General features: G+C 44.5%; 1 protein-coding gene across 2 annotated transcripts in view; it reads left to right on the forward strand.

The window, feature by feature from the left end:
* Positions 1 to 13,151, forward strand: part of SPOCK1 (SPARC (osteonectin), cwcv and kazal like domains proteoglycan 1) — a 527,530-nt gene that overhangs the window by 464,544 nt on the left and 49,835 nt on the right. The gene's annotated exons all lie outside the window — the stretch shown is intronic.

The raw sequence follows: 13,151 nt of genomic DNA on the forward strand, positions 1-13,151 counted from the left end.
TTTTGTGCAATTTCTTTCTTTCTTTTGCCTCATGTTCCCCCACAACAGGCTTACGGGAGAGATAGCTCCACCCTCAGGCAAGGGCATACATCTCAGTGCCTCTTGCAGTTAGGTAGAAAGGTCTGTTGCTCCCTAATACCTAGTTTCCCAAAGGGATTTGTCTATTCTATGACAAATCTGATATGGCCTCTGCCACCAACTCCCATTTATGTGGTCATTAAAATATGTAAGTGCAGCTACTGGCTGCATTCCACCCATGTGAATGAGACCAGCACCCCTGGGTCACCTCTCCCTGCTCAGCTATGCCACAGCCTCAAACATCAGGGGTAAGCAACTGGAGTTTCTGAAACTTAATTTCTAGGTCTGTTATTCCCAATGCACATTTATATATCAGGAAACTTTTTTTTAGGTTAGCGACTCCCATGAGTTCAAGGAATACAGCTCACCCCAGAGAAATCTGCAAGTGAGGCTAAGGGAATATATGTATGCTGATCTTGCTCCTCCCTGATCTTAGTTGGAGAGGACAGTGGTGATTATACACTTTCTCATCCAAAACCACTTAGATGTTAGGCATTTATTATAGTAGCTGCTGTTACCTTAACAAAATACAAAATGAATTCCAAGAGTGTTTGTTGAGCACCTGCTATGAGACAAGTGTACTAAAATTTGGGAGCCTAACAAGGTGGATTACAGAAGAAGGTTTGCTCTCATGGAGCTAGAATTCCAGGGCAGCACTTCATTCATCTATCTAGTATGTGTGGTACACATGTGTTCTGTCCATCATAGGCTAGCCACAGGGGATGAGGGCTACATTGTTATGTGCCTCCATTTCCCAGTACCTATTCCCATCTAGTAAGCTCTCTGTCTAGCATCTAGTAAGTGCTTGAAAATATTGTTGATGATGCCATGTCTTGGATCAGAGGCATCTCCTTCTGGTTCTTGGGGAGGCATGGGCTCCTGTCTTTCTTCCTAAGTAGGGGAGAAGGGTGCCTTGGATTCAGGTATACAGAATATACCGTCTAAAATTAGCTTTATTTTTCATTGTCTCATAGAAAAAGGAGCTTAAGCTTTAATTGCCACTATCGGAGCCAGAGCACCTGCTGGTTCTAGCACTGCCTCCATTAGCGTGTAGCCACTCTCTCTCTCCCAGGGCTGCCCGGCTGGTAATCTGAGAGGGAAATGACTTCCGGTTGGGGGTGGATGGGACTCATTGTTGCTAACTGCTCACCCTGTCTATCACTGTCTCACCTCTCCTTCTGAGGAGAGAAATCAATAGCATTTTAAATGTCTTGCTAAGTAAGTGTTTATGAAGCAGGTTCCCAAGGGCTTAGCCTGGGGGCAGTGCTCAGGGCAGCAGGAACTGCCTGGAGCAGGAAACGCCTCAGAGGTGGAGGGGCCTCCCTCCCATCACATTCTGGCTTTACTGTCCTGTAAAGTGACTGCCTCAGTGCCTGGACTCTTTGAACTGGAAATGAGTCGGCATGCTTGTGAGGGTCTGAGAGAATGGCAGTCACTCATTCATTCGTTGATTTACCCATGTATTCCATGACACAAATTCTGAGCACTGTGTTCAGTGCTGGACATGCTATCCATGCCCTCAGCTTCTCGTTTGCAGGGCAGATAAACAAACAGGTTTATAGTTTTATATTGTACAACAAGAAGGAAGGAAAGTAGGGAGAGCTTAGGAAGGAGGACACAGGAGCAGATGGGATCATCAGAGAGGGCTTTCTGGATGAAGAGAAGAAAGTCTTCATATGTCTTGCCATTGACTATTCCTTATCTGCAAACTTTCTCCAGGAGCTGCTGATTGTTTAAAAAAAAAAAAAAAAAAAAAGGCAAGGCAGAGAAATCTAAAACTATGTGATCAACTCCCCCTGCTCAGAGTTACTAGACGGATAAGGGTTAATTAGAAAAAGAATTGATGTTTGTCAGAGCTGGTACCCAGCAGGTATTAGCTTCTTTCCTCTCCAAGAAAACAGATGCACTACCCCCTTTAACCCACCACCCTTGAGTGTTGCTTAACCCTTTTTTGCTGTCAGGGACATATGATTTCCTATGCAAGCCCGCTCTCTCCCACCTCCCCTGCAGTTGTTCTCAGGACACCTCTGCCTTTCTGCTAGTCTCCATCTCCTCACTCTCATCCTTGTGGGGAGCTTCATGAGGGCAGCTCCATCTCTGCCTCAATCCCTAGTTAATCCCCAGCATGGAGCACTGGACTGACACATAGAAGGAGTCTGAGCAGAGAGACAGTGCAACCCTGCTCCTATCCTGGCATTGGTCTCTCCTTTCCCCACTGCCTTTGTTCAGCTTAGCCAAGAGAGAAAGCAAGTTGAGTAGTCTCTGGGCACTGTGGGGTGAGGACTTGCTAGCAGATACATGCTTCCCACCACAGCCCCAGCTTGGGTTAAGAACAGTCCCAGCAAAGGCTGGCTATGATTCATTCTTGTGACAAGGGGGAGGGCATGAGCATGCAGTGAGCTCAGCATCATGCTTCTTCTCCATGGAGTCTCAGACTGGAAGCCCCACCCTGAGGGATGGTCTGGCAGACAGGCCATCCTTGAAGGGCAGCAGCCCCGGGTGAGCATTCTCCCTGGTTATAGCTTGCACCTCCTCCTCTCCCTTCCTAATTCACCCTCTTCCAGCTTTGTCGTCCTTCTTTCCATCTACCCTTCCTTTGGAAAAATAGCCACCTTGCAGAAAGGTACGGTGTCTGTGCCTTTGCCTTGCAAACAGGAGTCTCTGCCCAGAAATGGCTTCCTGAAAGCAGCGAAGACCCTGTATCTTCCCCAGGGGTTCTGTGATTCAGACTGACAGCTGCCATCCACTGGGGAAGCCGCGGGGGATGACAGCCACCACTCTGGTCCTGATACGGCTGGCTGTGCTCTTCGGCTGCCTGCTTTCTCCCTCTCCTCCTTCAGGCAGAGGGAGAGAAAAAAGAAGTTGCAGCACAGACACCTGCAGAAATAGCACTAATTTGGCCTGATTTACATTCAGGTGCTAACTTGTGGCAGTCCTGTGAATACCAGGCTCAGGGCCTGAGGAGTTGCTTGTGGTCTCACTCACGGTGAAGGCGTGCATCTGATGGAAGAACTCAGCCACAGCCAACCCCAGCAGTGGAACCTACTCTGGAGGCAGCCAATGCCCCTCCCACCCCCACCAAGGCTGGGCAGGCCTATACTTGGACCCCTTTGGGCTGCCCGCATGTGCCCTTTTGTGTTCTCCAATTTTCCTCCTAGACACGCTTTGTCAGTTGGAAAAGGCAGCTGCTGTAATCCGTGCCACTGTCCACACCAGCCTGGCCCCAGTGCCACATCTGAGTGCCGTTTCTCAACTGTGGATCTGTCATCACCACATGGCTCCTGTTTGGGCTGAATATTTCCTTAACCACAGCCTCGTAGTTCACTCTGGAAGCGTGCAGACCTAGGTTTCATTCCTAGTTCTGCTACTTCCTACCCTCAGGATGGACAAATCATTTAACCTCTCTGAGACAACTCGAGTTTTTCTGTGCCATAAAACAGGCTTATTGATAATGCTGAGCCCATGGAGTGTGACAAAGCCAGCAGATGATGTCTGTGAAATATTTTATATAGGGCTTGGAATACAGAGAGTGCACCGTCATGACATCATCTGCCATCATTACAGCAATGGGTGCAAGGGGTTCTCACCACCAACAGCTGCCTTTAGGGATTTACAGCTCTGCCTCGGAGAATGCCATCCCTTGGCTCACTGCGGGGGTATTATGAGGAGCTGCATGAGGTCATCTTGGTGAAGTGTCTCCAGCAAGTTTGGCACTTGGTAAGACCCCACCAATAAGTGGGTGGAGTTTGCCCCCTCGGCACTGTACACGGTACTCGCACAGCATTCTTCACCCTCTGTTGAAAAGCTTGGTTTCATTTGTCTCTCTCCCTAGGTCAAGGGCTCCTTGAGGGCAGGGACTTACTGCATGGCAGACCCTGAGCAGCCTGTCCTCCAGGGCAGGAGACAATGCAGCACATGGCTATTGGAGTCCAAGTCATTCACCTGCTGGTTATTTGACAGGGACTTCCTGAGTGCCTACTCGAGGTCAGCCACTGTGCTACAAGGTAGAGTGTAATGGTAAAAAAGAAAAGGGTTCTGCTTTCATGCAGCTTACAGTTTAGTGGGAGACATGGACTGTGATGACACTATTATAAAACACAGTGTGTGATGAGGAATATGCTAAGTGTGTTAGGAGTAGCCCTGGTGGGGGGCAGTGGCTCATGCCTGTAATCTCAGCACTTTGGGAGGCCAAGGCAAGAGGATCACTTAAAGCCAGGAGTTCAAGACCAGCCTGGGCAACAAAGCGAGACCCTCATCTCTACAAAAAATAAAAAATAAATGAAAATTAATAACAACGTAGAGAAGCCCTGAAGAACAAGTACAAGTTACCATGAAAGAGATGAGCAGTTGAAGTTGACCTCATTTGGGTGGGAGCAGGGAAGAAGGGCTTCCATTAGGAAATGACACGTGATCTGAGGCTGGAAGGATTTGTAAGTGTGAATGAGGCGAGGGAGAGGGGTAGACAGAGCTACCAGTGGAGAGACCCCTTCATGCATTTGAGTGGCTTTCAGATAGCTTGCAAAGTGAGTCCCGGGGACAAGGAAAGGATGGCTTGAACATTCAGGAAGAACAGTGAGGAAACAGCCCTGCATTTCCTTGGGGGCTGGGCTTCACAGAGGTGGGCATTTCAACAGAAAGGAAAAAAGGAATAGGGGTTTGGTAGGGAGGCAGGTGTGTCAGCAAATGCAAAGGCATGCAAATTAGAAGGCACGTAGCGTGTTCAGAGACCAGTGTCCTCTCCTGTGGAGGTCAGTCCTTACTGACACTGTGGCTCCATAGCATCCAGGCTTCCGTGCTTCCCGCACTGCAGGCTGCAGCACACCGGGACTCCAGGCTCCTCTCGCAGATCTCCAGCTGCTCCATTCTCCTGCCTCACCCAGGCCTTTGGCCGCCACAAGGGAGTTCATCTCCCCTGACCCACACTGGGCTCTCATTCAGCTGCATCATAGCCAAGCTGAGCTCACTTCTTGACCCTGCAGCAGCCCTGCCAAGCCCAGCCCTAGACCTGCCTCTCTGCCCATCCCCAGACCTGCCTCTCTGCCCATCCCCAGCCATTTAGCTGGTCCACTTCTTCCTGATTTAGCTGCACTGATGCTGTGAGGGCCGAGTTCTTGTGCATTTCTTCTTCTCAGGAACAGGAAGAAGAATCCGTTTACACCTGGTGAACCACCTTCCTTTTTCCTATTGCCCCTCCTTCTCTGCCTGTTCTATCCTCAGCCTTCAAATCTATTAGGGTCTCTTCTATCTTGAACACCTGTTACCACCATGCTTCTGAGTTCATCGTGCAGAACATACCGACTGCCTCCCTTTTCTCATCACCTGCCCCCACCACAGCAACCCTGATGGCTAAATCCTCAGCTACTTTCTCTCCGTAGATTTTGGGGATGTTGACCACCTCCTTCCTTCTGCAAACTCTTCTCCTTTTGCCTTAGCTGATTGCTGGGCTCCCTCACCCCTGGTTTTCTCGTGAGTACCATCATTTTCCACATTGCAGGAGCCCATACTTCTATTCACTTACGCTACCTCATGCCTTTTTCTGGCACCATCATCTCTCAGCGTCCCCGCTGCAGTGCCTGCTCACAGGCTTTCTTGCTTGTTCTTTTCTCCTTCCCACTCCCCTGCTTCCCAGCCCTAAATTAATCTTTTAAAACCTTGACTTATGGAATAGTCATTCTTCTCTTTTGGTATAACCAGGCTCATTTTCATTGTCCCGTGAATACGATTAGACCTTTGCCTATGCTATTCCCAAACCCGAGAATCCTCTTTTCTTTGTCAACTCACGAAGCCACGCTAACCTACTGGGATTCCTCCTCTGGGATGAGACATGTTTATCTGTTTGTGGGGAGGATCTTTCTCATTGGTACTCACAGTGAGTCAGCAAACATGTACTGAGCTCCTAACATGTAGCTTGCTGTTCAGAAGTTTCTAGTGGGTTTGAGGAGATGGACAGATGTAGAGAATGCCAAAAAAGAAATGGCATTCCTGGCTGGGGAATATATATATTATATATATTTCTTTTCATTATATATTATACATATATGGGGAATATATATCTTTTTATTATATATTTTATATATATGGGAAATATATATATTTCTTTTTATTATATATTATTATATATATATTATATGTGTGTGTATATACACACACACATATATACACGTATATATACACACACACATATATATACACACATATATATGTATGTACACCATACATTTGTTAATTATTCTTGCCACTGTCATTTTCACCACCCACTTAATTCTTGATTATGATAAAAGGAGTTTTTCTGAGATAAAGCTTAGGCTTTGAGGACTTGATATTAATTCCCTGGATGGCGTCTACCCTTAAAAAATAGGGTACAAATTCCTGTTAGTTGCACAGTGCAGGCTGTGAGTGTTTTGTATTTGTTAGAAGGAATGTGTTAAAATGGAATCTCTTTGAAGTGAGACCCAAAACATGGCCCATCTTGCTGTAGTTATGCCATGTATAATTTACAAGGAAGAATGTGCTTTCATAATTCTGGGAGAAAACACTTACAAAACTCTTCATTACTGTACATATTATAATTTTTAAAACTCTTTGGGAAGAATTAGAATTACAAACATATAGTAGCTGCTAGGTCTTCCCACTGGGGGATATTTACATCTAGAGAAATGGCATAATTACATTTGCTGTTTTTGAAGTCCACTGGATTTTGTTAACTCAGAGAAATTCAACATGAGAGCTGGCGAATTTTGGATATTGACACTGGTTCAGGGCAGACCTAGCTTTAGTTTAATGGAAAGAATTCTGCCTTTGAAATGAGGGACCTGGGTGTGAGGTGGTATTGAATAAGTAGAAAGCATTGGATGTATTGTTTCTTCTCTTTCCAAGTCAGGGATACTGTGGGGAATAAAAAGGGTTAGGAAATGGTACAGAGTCCCACGCAAATTTGAGTGGTTATTGTTAGTTTTATTTGTGAGACTTAAATGCTATCTTAAAAAATTACAAAATATGTATTATTGAACATGTGGGAAATATTAATTATTTTAATGTAGAGAAAAGAAAAATACAGAAACTATGGATTTTTAAAACAAAACAGGAATGATTTTATAGGTAGTGCCTTGGAACCTGCTTTTCTGACTTTGAGATATATCACAAACTCCCCTCAAATCAGTTTTTTGAGGAATTGATTTTAAAGGGCTGCATAGCATTCTGTCATAGGATGTATTTAACTAGTTTCCAGGTTTAAGTTGTTTGACATTTTTTGCTATTCAAAATATTTTGTTAGCATTATTACAGATAGGCTTTTGTCCACATCTTTGATAGGATAAATGGCTAAAATGAAATTACACATCAAAAGTATAGATAACTTTAGGTGTTTTAATCCATCCATGCTACCAACATATCTGCCCAAAAATGCCCTACCAACTCATACTCCCATGTTCTGGTCATTTGCCAACATCTTTTCTAATCCTGAGTTGTTAGTTAAAAAGACACATAATTTTTTAAGTGTTTCTTAGTTGCTAGATCTCCCCCCAAAATAGATACCTATTTTAATTTGTATTGCTTTGATTACTTGTGAGGTTGAACATTTTTTCTTTTTTGTTTGGCAAGCTGCAGTCCTTCCTTTGTAAATTGCCATTTGTGTCCTTTGTACTTAGAGGCCTTGTTTAACACCTCTGCTCTTGCATCGAATTGCCACGGCATAGTCACTAATGGTTCATTAAGCTGTGTTATGTCCGCTTGGATCAGACCTTTAAACTGCTCATTTGTCCAAAAATAAATGTTTGTTGGATAAATGCTAAATGAATCATAATGCAGTAACTTGGATGGCCGTAGGGCCAAGAGCTAATGGCTCTTATCCCCAGGAGTGGCAGGACATTACTTCAGCCATCACTGTACCCGATATATATTTTTAAGTGTGCCAGGCTGTGTATTAGGCTTTAGTTCCTGCTCTCAAGAATGCTGGTCTAAAGGAGAGTTTATAATACACTGTGTGAACTCATCAAAGGAAATCATTTTGAACAGAAGTCCAGGAGGGGACATTTTTGACCCATAGAAGTGCTCATGCTTTCACGAACTAGCAGAAGCCTCCCAGCCCACATGATTTCTAAGGCATGTGTCTGTTTTCTCCTTGCATGCTTCCTTGGGGAGGCAAATTTGAGCAACAAACAGATGATCAAATCCAGTTTGTAGTAAACAAAACAGAACCTCTTCTAGTACCGTTTCTTCTTCATATTATCGTTAAATAGAGAAGGGATCTCACTATGTTACCCAGGCTGGTCATGAACTCCTGGCCTCAAACTATCCTTCTGCCTCAGCCCCTCAAAGGGCTGGGATTATAGGCATGAGCCACCATGCCTAGCCCTCTAGTACCCTTTCTGTAGAAGCTAATAAATTTGATTTCCTCTTGGCTTTTGCCATGACCCTAGCATGATCTCTGGCTTCCTTGCCAAACCAAGTTTGGTAATCACTGTTGGAGTTGCACGTGTGAGGACTTTGAGGCCAAGCCCATCCAGGGCCTAATCCCAGGTCTGCCACTAAAAAGTCTTGGGCTCCTTACTTACCTTCTCTAGGTCTCAGTTCCCTATTATTTAAAATGGATAAATAAATTGCCACACAAGGGTTTTTGTAAGGATCAGTCAAGATGATGATTTAAATTAATCAAGTCATATAAGTTTATCATTAATGAAGTCTAGCTGGTTATGACAAAAGATTGTACAAGGTGGCCTTTTCTTTGACATATTTATTATTGCCTGGATCTGTCTGGATCTTAGTTTTACAGATCTGAAACTTGATTTTAGTTTTACATTGAGAGTGGCTCAGTCTCTCAGGGATGAGGTCACATGAAGCAAGTTCTCAAAAGACTGTTCTATAAACCAAAACCAAGATAGCTTATCAAGTCTGGACAGTTGTTAAATAGATGGAGACCAAAATACATCCTGGGCCAGTTTTACTCTCTGGGTATGGCTCGCTGAGAGCCAGATTTTAATTCGTGCTTGTTAGGTGAGCTGGAAATTAGAGCAAGGGGACTCAGTTGACCATAAGCAGGCAGCCCCCTACCACCACCCTGGCTAAAATAGCTTGATGACCTTGGCTGCTTTTAGGTTTAGTCTTGCTTACATGACCATCCATGGACTGAGGTCCCAGCCCCTTGGGAGAGGGCTTCAAAGGGCACTTCCAGTGCTTGCCTCTCAAGCTCTCATTTTCTTCTTGGTTCTATAATGACCACTTTTTTCTTTTTTCCTATTTGACACATTGTCTGGATGTGCCAATGTCTTGAAACTGGCTTAGTTCCCACCAAGTCTCGCTCTCATTCTGGGGTTGAGTTTCGGGGAGAGATTTCACATGTGTTCACTTGCCCATTGGTTCTGTCATTCACTTCTCTGAGGTCAGTCTCATTTCCAGAGAGTCCTAGAGTAGGTAGGTAGGAGATTTGGACCTCACTGATCTCTCTGCCCCAGGACCCATCTGTAAACTTCCTACCTTAAGCGATGATCTGGAATATGAAGGCCACCCCTAGGGATAACATCCCCAACAACACACACATTCTCTCTCAGTGTCTCTGGGGAGCTGGCAGAAGCTCAAGGAACTCCTGCTGCTCCAAGAGACCACTGAACATATTGGTAAACATGCTCAAAGCCACCGGCCCTGTGTTGCTGTACTAGATAATACCTTTTTCCAGTGAACCTTCTCTGCCAGATCCTGTATTCTGTCATTTAGAGTCTGCAAGTGGTAGTCCTATGAATTACATTTCCTCTGGGACACAGCATTTTGCCCAGTGAGTCTGGCTGAGGTGACTTTTCTACTCTGTTTCATGTGGTGAGAGAGCATGTGTCCTCATACTGTAATTTCTACTCCTTCAGCCCTTCACCTGTGTCCCTGGGGAAGCAGCTTGCATCCCACAGACGAGATTCACCACTCTGACAGCTGGATGCTTTGATGTGTCAGAGTCACCTGACTTAAAGAGAGGAGCACAGGAGGTGTGGGTACCCCAAGGTGGAAAATGCCCTCCCTCTTAGTTATACCATTTTGGAGGGGGGATGGGAGAGGTTGGCTTCCTGAAATCTGAAGGACACAGCAGTTTGGGGGTGGTAAGTTTATTCTGACCACAGAGCTTCATAGACACCCACTCTCCCTGCTGCCCACCTTATGGTTCACCCCGTGGTTCTCATCAGTTCCTTGCCCAGCAGGCTTTTCAGCAGTGCAGCTACAAGGTCTCTACTGAGGTTTGGCTTCCTGCCTACTTTTGTGCAAGAGAGAATGAGGAGTGCAAAAGGGGTGGTGAGTATGGGGGCAGGAGGGTGGACTACAGCCATACTGACTGCTGATGAGCTCTGCAAGGGGGTTGATGGAAGAAGGCTCCCCATGCCTGGAGAGACCTACTCTGTTAAAACACCATTTTACCACACCCTTCAGTTAGTCTGTATCTGCTGCTAGCCACATGTGGATATTGAGTGTTTATGGCTATTAAAATGAATTAAAATTAAATAAAACTAAAAGCTCAATTCCTTGGTCACACTAGCCACATTTCAAGTACTCAATAGCCCACACATGATTAATGGCTGCCACATCAGACACTATGATATAGGGCATTTCTATCGTCACCAAAGTTATATTGGATAGCACTGCTCTGGGACAGGGCAGGGGATTACTGGCTCTACAAAAGAAGCCACTTTGGGATTCCATTAACACTAGAAGATTTTTATAAGCATTGAATTCATGTAAAACTGACCTAATAGCTTCTGATGGCTATACTATTTGTATAAATTGGGGCCTGCTTTTCTCTGAAGGCACTATCTGTGTGTCATCTCTCCTTCCCCCTAACAAAAAATCAAGTTCAAAACATGGAGAGAGCTTGAGAAAGTCTCAGGCCTGTGAAGCAGGGTCCAAGAACTCTCAGTCTCTCACAGGAATTCTTGCCACTGTCACCTGGTCCTTTAGGTGGTGTTTGTCCTCTAGGTATTTTGACCCAAGTTCCTGATTTAGTCATCAGCGGTGGAGTTTTTCAGAAAATAAAACAATCATAAAAATACATGAGTTTAATTATTTTAGAATGAAGATTTTATTCATTCATTTGAAGAATATTTACTGAATGCCTACTCTGTGCCAGGATTCAGGTGAATCAGAGCCCAGATTCACCAGCACCTGACACAGGGCCTGGAACATAATAGATATTCAATAAATATTTATCAAATGAATGAATAAATTACTCACCCTACAGCAAGTCCACCAAGCCATCCAGCCTGCTGTTCCTTTTTGTTTCCTCTGAATGTTGTGGAGGTCCTTGGCCCAGCAACTCAGGCCAGCACCTGGAGGCAGCTTTGGATTGACTATGCTCCAGGCTTGGTTGGATTCTTCTGGATATTGAAGCCGGTTCTGTATTTTAATATGGTTATGTTAGTGTTCTCCAGAGAAACAGAACCAATAGAGGGTGTGTGTGTGTGGACAGAAAAAGGAAGAGGGAGAGGGAAATTGTATTGAAGGAATTGGCTGACGCAGTTATAGCAGCTGGAAAGTCCAAAATCTGCAGGGTGGGCTGGCAGGCTGGAGACCCAGGGAAGAATCGATGCTGCAATTCAAGCCCAAAGACAATCTGCTGGCAGAATTCCCCCTCTTTTTCCGGGGAGGTCAGTCTTTTAAAGGCTTCAGATAATTGGATGAGGCCCAGCGACATTATGGAGAGTCGTCTGCTTTACTCAGTCTACTGACTTAAATGTTAATCTCATCTACAAAAATACCTTCAGAGAAACATCTAGAATAGTGTTTGACCTACCATCTGGATACTGTGGCCTCAGCCACATTGACACATAAAATTAACTACCCTGGTATTCTTGTTTTACCTACCCTTGGTGGCGATCAGTTGCAAGTGAAGGAGACCCATTTCCTGACCACACGGAGCTGATGTTTTTACTTGTCTGGTTCTTTCTCTAGCCTGGTCCTGCTCCATCCCTATGGAGAGCTAGATGACCTCAGGTATATAGAATTTCACCTCTTGCAGACATGTTTCTCTGTATGCCTTCCTTCCATTTAATGATAGTTTTCATCACTCCTCAAAGCCAGCCTCCTCTCTTGTTTGTATAAGTCCTTAAGCCCAATTTTCCTTGGCAATGTATTCCTGAGTGGGGGTAACACCTCCCTAGCTGCCTTGACTAGTTTCTTCTCCTTCCTGCAGCTAGAAGGAGGCTCATGATGGACTGGAAATATCACAGGTTTGGACTCAGATTTAGATTTTAACCTCGGTTTTATTGCTGGCTGACCTCTCAGAATCTCAGCTATCTCATCTGTAAAATGGTATGCTAGTTTATTTCATGGTACCCTTTGTATCACTTTTCATTCAGTTTTAGAATTTTCTCCTGATCTCTTTGTCCTTCCTTGTTTGTTTTGTTTTGCTTTTAGAAGCAGGTTCTGCTGTGTTAGCTAGATCAAGTGATCCTCTTACCTCAACCACTTCAGCTCCCCGGTACCTAGGACTACAGGCATGAGCCACTACACCCAGCTGCTTCTTTGTTTTTGAGGACAGGAATTATATTTTATTTACCATTGTGTAAATAGAATAGCTAGAATACAGTGGATGCTCATGAAATATCTGTCTATTAAATGTTAAATGAATTTATTAGAAGGGAGTGATATGGGCAGAGGTAATGTATGTAGCAGGTGCTTCAAGTGTAGGATTACTTCCCACTGTTGCTGGCTTGCTGTTAATGTCCCATTTCCAGGCCTTATCTCACCTGTGATGCTGCCAGTCTTTTTTGAAAAAATTTCATTGTGCTCTGGCAGCATCATAGGTGAGATAAGGCCTGGAAAAGGGATCTACCTTAACATGAGGTCTACCTTCTTTTTAAGTATACAATACATTATCGTTGACTATAGTTACAATGTTGTACAAGGGATCTCTAGTGCTTGTTCATCTTAACTTAATTAAAACTTTATGCCCTTTGATTAGTAATGCCCTATTTTCTCTTCCCCCTGGCAACTGCTGTTCCACTCTTTGATGATATCCATTTGACTGACTGTTTTCGATACCTCATATAAGTGGAATCATGCACTATGTATCCTTCTGTGACTGGTTTACTTCCCTTCGCATA

Source organism: Symphalangus syndactylus, chromosome 7 (genome assembly GCF_028878055.3).
Source record: "Symphalangus syndactylus isolate Jambi chromosome 7, NHGRI_mSymSyn1-v2.1_pri, whole genome shotgun sequence".
Classification (NCBI taxonomy): Eukaryota; Metazoa; Chordata; class Mammalia; order Primates; family Hylobatidae; genus Symphalangus; species Symphalangus syndactylus.